General features: G+C 44.8%; 1 non-coding gene across 1 annotated transcript; it reads left to right on the plus strand.

The window, feature by feature from the left end:
* The first annotated feature begins 278 nt into the window (after positions 1–278).
* Trnah-gug (transfer RNA histidin (anticodon GUG)) lies at positions 279–350 on the plus strand. Its single transcript has one exon. It is a non-coding gene; the product is annotated as a tRNA-His (tRNA).
* Positions 351–7,813: the final 7,463 nt, after the last annotated feature.

Below are 7,813 nucleotides of genomic sequence, written 5' to 3' on the forward strand. Positions count from 1 at the left end.
AAATCCATCACTTGATTTGCTTTGTATCATCTTCTTTTCGCTTTTTTCACGTCATAGAAAACGTAGCTTGTGATTGGTTGGCGGTGCATTCTAGTCAATTGCAGTGGCAGAATTTTTCCTTGGTAAAGTGGCTACCGCATAACATGGCTTTGTGTACGACATACAAAAATGTGAGTTTGAATAAACCTTTGCAATCCATCACAGCAGAGTGGCGCAGTGGAAGCGTGCTGGGCCCATAACCCAGAGGTCGATGGATCGAAACCATTCTCTGCTATGTCGCTGTGATCGTATAGTGGTTAGTACTTCACGTTGTGGCCGTGACAACCCAGGTTCGAATCCTGGTCACAGCAAACTTTTTCCCTTTGTCGTTTTTTTTTCTCTTTTGAAACGCCTTGCAGGATTTTTAAGAAAGATTTATATTATACAATTTTACAATTTAGTTAAAATTTTCACTGTCTCGTTGATTTTACTCAGCTGCGGCAAAATTACTTTGGCTGCACCGTCCACATCAGACTCTAAGGATGAGATGAGAGGTTATAAAATTTTATCCACTTCAGGTGTCATCTATCAAGTTTATTAGTTCAACCCAGGCTTAATGGACTACAGCAGGAAAATATAACACATAATAAAATGCCCTAAATTAAAACTAAAAATAGTTGATGAGGCTGAATTTATTTTGAAAATGTTTGTAACGCAATGACGTCGTTCAAATAAAAGTTTTAACGAGCAGAAAGATTTCTTTTAGGAGGAGCAAATGTTTATTTATCTTTTTGGTGTCTTCTTCTTCTTCTCTCGTGTTGTCGCTATATGTCAGGGCATCCGTTGGTTAGCCACTGCCTGGTGTCGTCATCGATGGAAATTAGGCCTTCCATACCATGGGGTGGTCTGTATAGCCGGCAATCCTTGATAATGTGGGCTGCCGTCTGCATTTCGCCACACTCACAAGCAGCACTCTCTGCCAAGCCCCAGCGCAACATGTCTGCACCATAGCGTCCAACACCAGTGAGCAAACGGTTACGCTTTGATGAGGCAAGTCTAGAGAGGCCATGTCCCAGCTGGTTTTCGGACGGGGATCTGAATACTTGGCGAAGTGGGGACGTGCTGCTTGACCATTGTTCACACCACGCCGCGTGGCACCACTGTTTGCTAGGGCTTCCACCAGAGGCTGCCAGAAGATCTTGTGCAGCGCGTACAAATGGCTTTCTTGATTTTAGCCGCTGCTTTGGTGGATATCTCAGCGTGGTTGTGTGTAGCGGATGGCCAGGGTTTAGGGCTTTACGGCTCAGGGAAAGAACAGCACGTTGGCGCCGTAGTGCAGCTGGCTCAATGCTTGCAAGGACAGGCAAACAGTCAGTTGGAGTTGGGCGGAGGCAACCTGTGACAGTTCGCAGGCAGTTGTTGATTGGTACATCGACAAGGTCAGTATGGGCACTTCTGCACCAAGTAGCAGCACAGTATTCAGCAGGGGCGTAGACTAAGGCTAAACCACTTGTTCTCAGCAATGAGGGGCTAGCACCCCACCTTGTACCAGCAAGACGTTTCATGAGAGCAGTGCGAGCTGTCACTTTTCCGCGTAAGTGTTCTAGGTGTTTGCGGTATGTCAGGGACCGATCAAGTCGAACTCCAAGGTATGTGGGTGTGGCTTCGAAAGGAAGTGTTCGGCCGTTATTTTTGATGTTAATTTTCCTGTTTGACTTTTTGGTGTCATCAGTGACGATAGAGTGACGATTCGGACGCCGGACTGGGCAACCTCAAGGTTGGCTCAATGAACATTCTATTTGAATAAGGTAAGTGCTCACGAGCCTTATTCACTGCGAACGATTAATTGCGACCTGGTGGCCTTGGAGACATTGCTGCCAAAAAGCGTTTAACAAGCAAGCCTTGCTTTCCTCGCTAGAGCGAGCGAGTGAAAGCGACACCGGCCTAACTTTTACCAGCCTTTTTAGATTTTTTTTAAAGTCAGTTAGATAAATAAATAACTAGAAAGTTTAGAAAATAGCCTAAGTCAGCTAGATCAGTGGCCCCCTGCTGGGAACCACTGATCTAGGCGAGTAGTTAGCTTTTTTTCCCTCCCTAGATTTTTTTTGGAGTCAGCCTTTTCCCCTTAAGGGAATTAGCTGATTGCCACGTAGATAGGTCAGGTGAGAATAGTCAGTTAGCTACCGCAGAATAGAGCATGTTACAATGAATATACAAGCTGCCCTGGAAGCATCTCAAACACAACACAGGGACTTGTACGTCATGATAACTGACTTTGAAAAAGCCTTCGATAGAGTTAGTCACTCCTTCCTCTATGGAATCTTGAAGAAACTCGGAGTAAAACCAATAATGATGAATTACCTGTCATTAGTTTACCACAAAACAAAAAGCAAAATAGAAATCAATGGAGCTTTAACAAAACGAATAAACGTTAAAAGGGGCATACGACAGGGTTGTCCCCTCAGCATGCTCTACTTTATAATCTGTGCTGACGTTCTCACCCGACGCATAGAGAAAAACCATCTGATCAACGGTTTTCGCTTTTCCAAGCTGACAATCAAAATCCAGCAATATGCGGACGACACCACATTCATCACAAGAGACATTCCATCTCTCAAGGAAATCAACAAAGAACTAGCCATCTACCAGACGATGTCCGGCCAGAAAGTGAACCAGGGAAAGACCCAGATCCTGGCGTCCAAACCTGACCTGGCCCAAAGAGCTCAGCAGCTCTTTCCAGAAGCTGCGATCTTGAACAACGTCAAGATCCTGGGCATCTGGCTAGGAACAAACAAAACAGAACTCGACAAGATGAACTGGCAGACCGCCATCAAGAAAACTCAAACGATCGCCAACATCCACAAACCACGAAGACTCTCCCTCTATGGAAAGATCTCGATCATCAACACTCTCTTGGTACCCGTCACTTTGCATCTCAGTAGAGTGCTGATGCCAACGAAACAACACATCAAAGAACTAAACAAAATCCTCTTCGACTTCCTCTGGTATCCTTCGCCATTCGAACAGCTCCAGAGAAGCAAGACGTTTCCTCCTGTCAAAGATGGAGGCATCAACATGGTGGACATCCAATCAAAATTTCAAACAAGCCGCATCGACAGAATTCGCCACCTCTTCTCACTAGAAGACGCCACCGAAATCTGGCACGAATGGGCCATGTTCAATTTGAGTTACAGAATGAGACACATCAATCCTCATCTGTTCTCCAACAGCATTCCGCATGCCCCAATTCCAAACGAAATGTATGCGGACATCTTCAAGTCCTTTTGCAAACTCAAAGGCTTGAAACACGACTGGGAAAATACTTCCTACAAAAATATCTACATCAATCTGAAAACGCAAAATGAAAAGAAAATTGACAAGATTGATGAAAACGGAAAGAAGATTCCTTGGAATGAGATCCTCTTGAAAAACAAGGGAATCAAACTCTTCCTTCCACCTCACCTATCCTCCATGTCCTTTCGGATTGCACATGGAGGATACAAATGGGGAGATTTTAATAGATCAATACATTTAGACAGAAAAACAAACTGCAAATTCTGCAGAAAACCAGAAGACAATGTGGCCCACGTCCTCACCAAGTGCTCCTTTGCACAAGGAATATGGGAGCGCCTGAAACAACAATATCTTGACCTAACCAAGGAAGACATAGAAATAACAAAGGACATGATCCTTTACAACCAACTCCCTGGAGGACAAAAGAACAACCCGATTCTTTTGACCATGATGAATGTCGCCAAGCACACCATCATCCAAAAGAAGAAATCTCTGGACATAGGCGACACATATATACAGGACACAAAACGGTCCACCATTCAAGCCCTGTGGGTGATCATGACAAAAACGAAAAACATAACACAAAAACATAACATTCCTTTGTCATCTGACATCTCTACTCCTTCTAAACCTCCTCCTACGGTCAGAAGAAAGAAGAACCAGTCGAGATCCACTCTTCAACCGCCCTCTCAGTCGTCCTCGGTGGTAGGGATGACTGATTGCAGCGGTGGATCTCACTAGCACAGTACGGTCGTAGATCATCTTTGAAGAAGCTTAGACAGCCAAGGGCGTAACAATCCACCTTTAACCCGTCCCTCTCACTCATCTACAACGGCCTGATGCCGGAAGAGTGATTGCAGCGGGAGATCTTTAACCGTCCCTCTCCGTTGTCCCACTCGCTCTGGGATGACAGGATTGCAGCGGCCCATTCCAAGACGACTCGGGGTCAGCGAAAGCTACCCTCCCTCTGGCCGCTCCTCTATGGCATCTCCGCCAAATGAGGTGTCAGACTGCGGTGGCCCGTTTTCTCCAAACAGGTGCCCTTCTTGAAGCGGGCAACAAGAAGATACACACACACAAACAATTTCAAATAAAATTAAAATTAACTCTCTGCCAAAATGCGCTAGTTCTTGAGCTTGACCCGCCATCTCCTAGACTGCTCCAAGATCAGCAAGAGGAAAGTTGAGACAGGCAGATCAGCTTGAGGCAGCCACTAACCAAATATTTACATCCACAGATTACCATCTACCGCGGTGGGTCCCTTCGGTCGTAGTGAGTCCCTCGCCTCCCTGGTAGGTATCTTCCATGTAAGTATGGTGTGCCTGCTGAGTGTTTGGGTGTGTGGACGGCTCCCGGAGCGGACGCACTAATGATGAGACAGGAAACAAATCCATTCCATATGGACAATTTGTAAACCTGCAAGATGTAGTGGTATCCATCTTGAACTCTGAGCGTTGCGCGAAGAGACAAAAAGATAGAGAGAAAAAAAAAACAAAAAAAAAAACAAGATGTCGCACTCAAGCGTAGAGAAGATTACAATCAAGCGAAAAATATGCTCCACACTCTGGACGCTCATCCAGACCACGTCCTGGAAGATCGTCGCCCGGAATTCTTGGAGAAAATCAACAACTTCTACGATTATAAAGCAGTCGGATCGCAAATCAGATCCAGAACTATCCCAACTAGCGATGAAGAGCCATCTAAAAGCTTCTTCAAAGCAGAGGAACAAAATTGTAAAAGTAGCTCTATCACTGAGATACACGACGCAAACAACACAACTCTCACCAAGAAAGAAGACATTCTCAAAGAAGTACACAGCTTCTACCACTCCCTATGGGGCATAGAAGACCACATCAACCCTCAAGAACAGAACAGTTACCTAAACATTCTGGGAGAGGCCAAAATTGAAGAAGACGCAGCTGAAAAAGCAGAACAGCTCATAACTCTAAAAGAAGTAAAAACCGCCATCGATTCTCTTAACAAGGATTCTGCACCTGGATCAGATGGTCTCGGCTCATTATTCTACCAAAAATGTTGGCATTTCCTGAAACACGACATTCTAGAGATGCTTACAAATTGCTACTTGAGAAAAACAATGACTCCCTCAATGAGAGAAGCAAAAGTAAAGTTAATCTTTAAAAAAGGTGAAAAAGAAAAGCTCAAAAATTGGAGACCGATCTCTCTACTCAACACTGATTACAAGATCTTGAGTAAAATCCTCTCCAACAGACTCACACCCATGATCACAAACCTGATTTGTCCGAATCAGAAATGTGGACTACCGAACCGCAGAATAGAGCATGTCACAATGAATATACAAGCTGCCCTGGAAGCATCTCAAACACAACACAGGGACTTGTACATCATGATAACTGACTTTGAAAAAGCCTTCGATAGAGTTAGTCACTCCTTCCTCTATGGAATCTTAAAGAAACTCGGAGTAAAACCAATAATGATGGATTACCTGTCATTAGTTTACAACAAAACAAAAAGCAAGATAGAAATCAATGGAGCTTTAACAAAACGAATAAACGTTAAAAGGGGCATACGACAGGGTTGTCCCCTCAGCATGCTCTATTTCATAATCTGTGCTGACGTTCTCACCCGACGCATAGAGAAAAACCATCTCATCAACGGCTTTCGCTTTTCCAAGCTGACAATCAAAATCCAGCAATATGCGGACGACACCACTTTCATCACAAGATACATTCCATCTCTCAAGGAAATCAACAAAGAACTAGCCATCTACCAGACGATGTCCGGCCAGAAAGTGAACCAGGGAAAGACCCAGATCCTGGCGTCCAAACCTGACCTGGCCCAAAGAGCTCAGCAGCTCTTTCCAGAAGCTGCGATCTTGAACAACGTCAAGATCCTGGGCATCTGGCTAGGCACAAACAAAACACAACTTGACAAGATGAACTGGCAGACCGCCATCAAGAAAACTCAAACGATCGCCAACATCCACAAACCACGAAGACTCTCCCTCTATGGAAAGATCTCGATCATCAACACTCTCTTGGTACCCGTCACTTTGCATCTCAGTAGAGTGCTGATGCCAACAAAACAACACATCAAAGAACTAAAAAAATTCCTCTTCGACTTCCTCTGGTATCCTTCACCATTCGAACAGCTCCAGAGAAGCAAGACGTTTCTTCCTGTCAAAGATGGAGGCATCAACATGGTGGACATCCAATCAAAATTTTAAACAAGCCGCATCGACAGAATTCGCCACCTCTTCTCACTAGAAGACGCCACCGAAATCTGGCACGAATAGGCCATGTTCAATTTGAGTTACAGAATGAGACACATCAATCCTCATCTGTTCTCCAACAGCATTCCGCATGCCCCAATTCCAAACGAAATGTATGCGGACATCTTCAAGTCCTTTTGCAAACTCAAAGGCTTGAAACACGACTGGGAAAATACTTCCTACAAAAATATCTACATCAATCTGAAAACGCAAAATGAAAAGAAAATTGACAAGATTGATGAAAACGGAAAGAAGATTCCTTGGAATGAGATCCTCTTGAAAAACAAGGGAATCAAACTCTTCCTTCCACCTCACCTATCCTCCATGTCCTTTCGGATTGCACATGGAGGATACAAATGGGGAGATTTTAATAGATCAATACATTCAGACAGAAAAACAAACTGCAAATTCTGCAGAAAACCAGAAGACAATGTGGCCCACGTCCTCACCAAGTGCTCCTTTGCACAAGGAATATGGGAGCGCCTGAAACAACAATATCTTGACCTAACCAAGGAAGACATAGAAATAACAAAGGACATGATCCTTTACAACCAACTCCCTGGAGGACAAAAGAACAACCCGATTCTTTTGACCATGATGAATGTCGCCAAGCACACCATCATCCAAAAGAAGAAATCTCTGGACATAGGCGACACATATATACAGGACACAAAACGGTCCACCATTCAAGCCCTGTGGGTGATCATGACAAAAACGAAAGACATAACACAAAAACATAACATTCCTTTGTCATCTGACATCTCTACTCCTTCTAAACCTCCTCCTACGGTCAGAAGAAAGAAGAACCAGTCGAGATCCACTCTTCAACCGCCCTCTCAGTCGTCCTCGGTGGTAGGAATGACTGATTGCAGCGGTGGATCTCACTAGCACAGTACGGTCGTAGATCATCTTTGAAGAAGCTTAGACAGCCAAGGGCGTAACAACCCACCTTTAACCCGTCCCTCTCACTCATCTCCAACGGCCTGATGCCGGAAGAGTGATTGCAGCGGGAGATCTTTAACCGTCCCTCTCCGTTGTCCCACTCGCTCTAGGATGACAGGATTGCAGCGGCCCATTCCAAGACGACTCTGGGGTCAGCGAAAGCTACCCTCCCTCTGGCCGCTCCTTTCTGGCATCTCCGCCAAATGAGGTGTCAGACTGCAGTGGCCCGTTTCCTCCAAACAGGTGCCCTTCTTGAAGCGGGCAACAAGAAGATACACACACACAAACAATTACAAATAAAATTAAAATTAACTCTCTACCAAAACGCGCTAGTTCTCGAGCTTGACC

This window comes from Aplidium turbinatum, chromosome 11 (assembly GCF_918807975.1).
Source record: "Aplidium turbinatum chromosome 11, kaAplTurb1.1, whole genome shotgun sequence".
NCBI classification, from domain to species: Eukaryota; Metazoa; Chordata; class Ascidiacea; order Aplousobranchia; family Polyclinidae; genus Aplidium; species Aplidium turbinatum.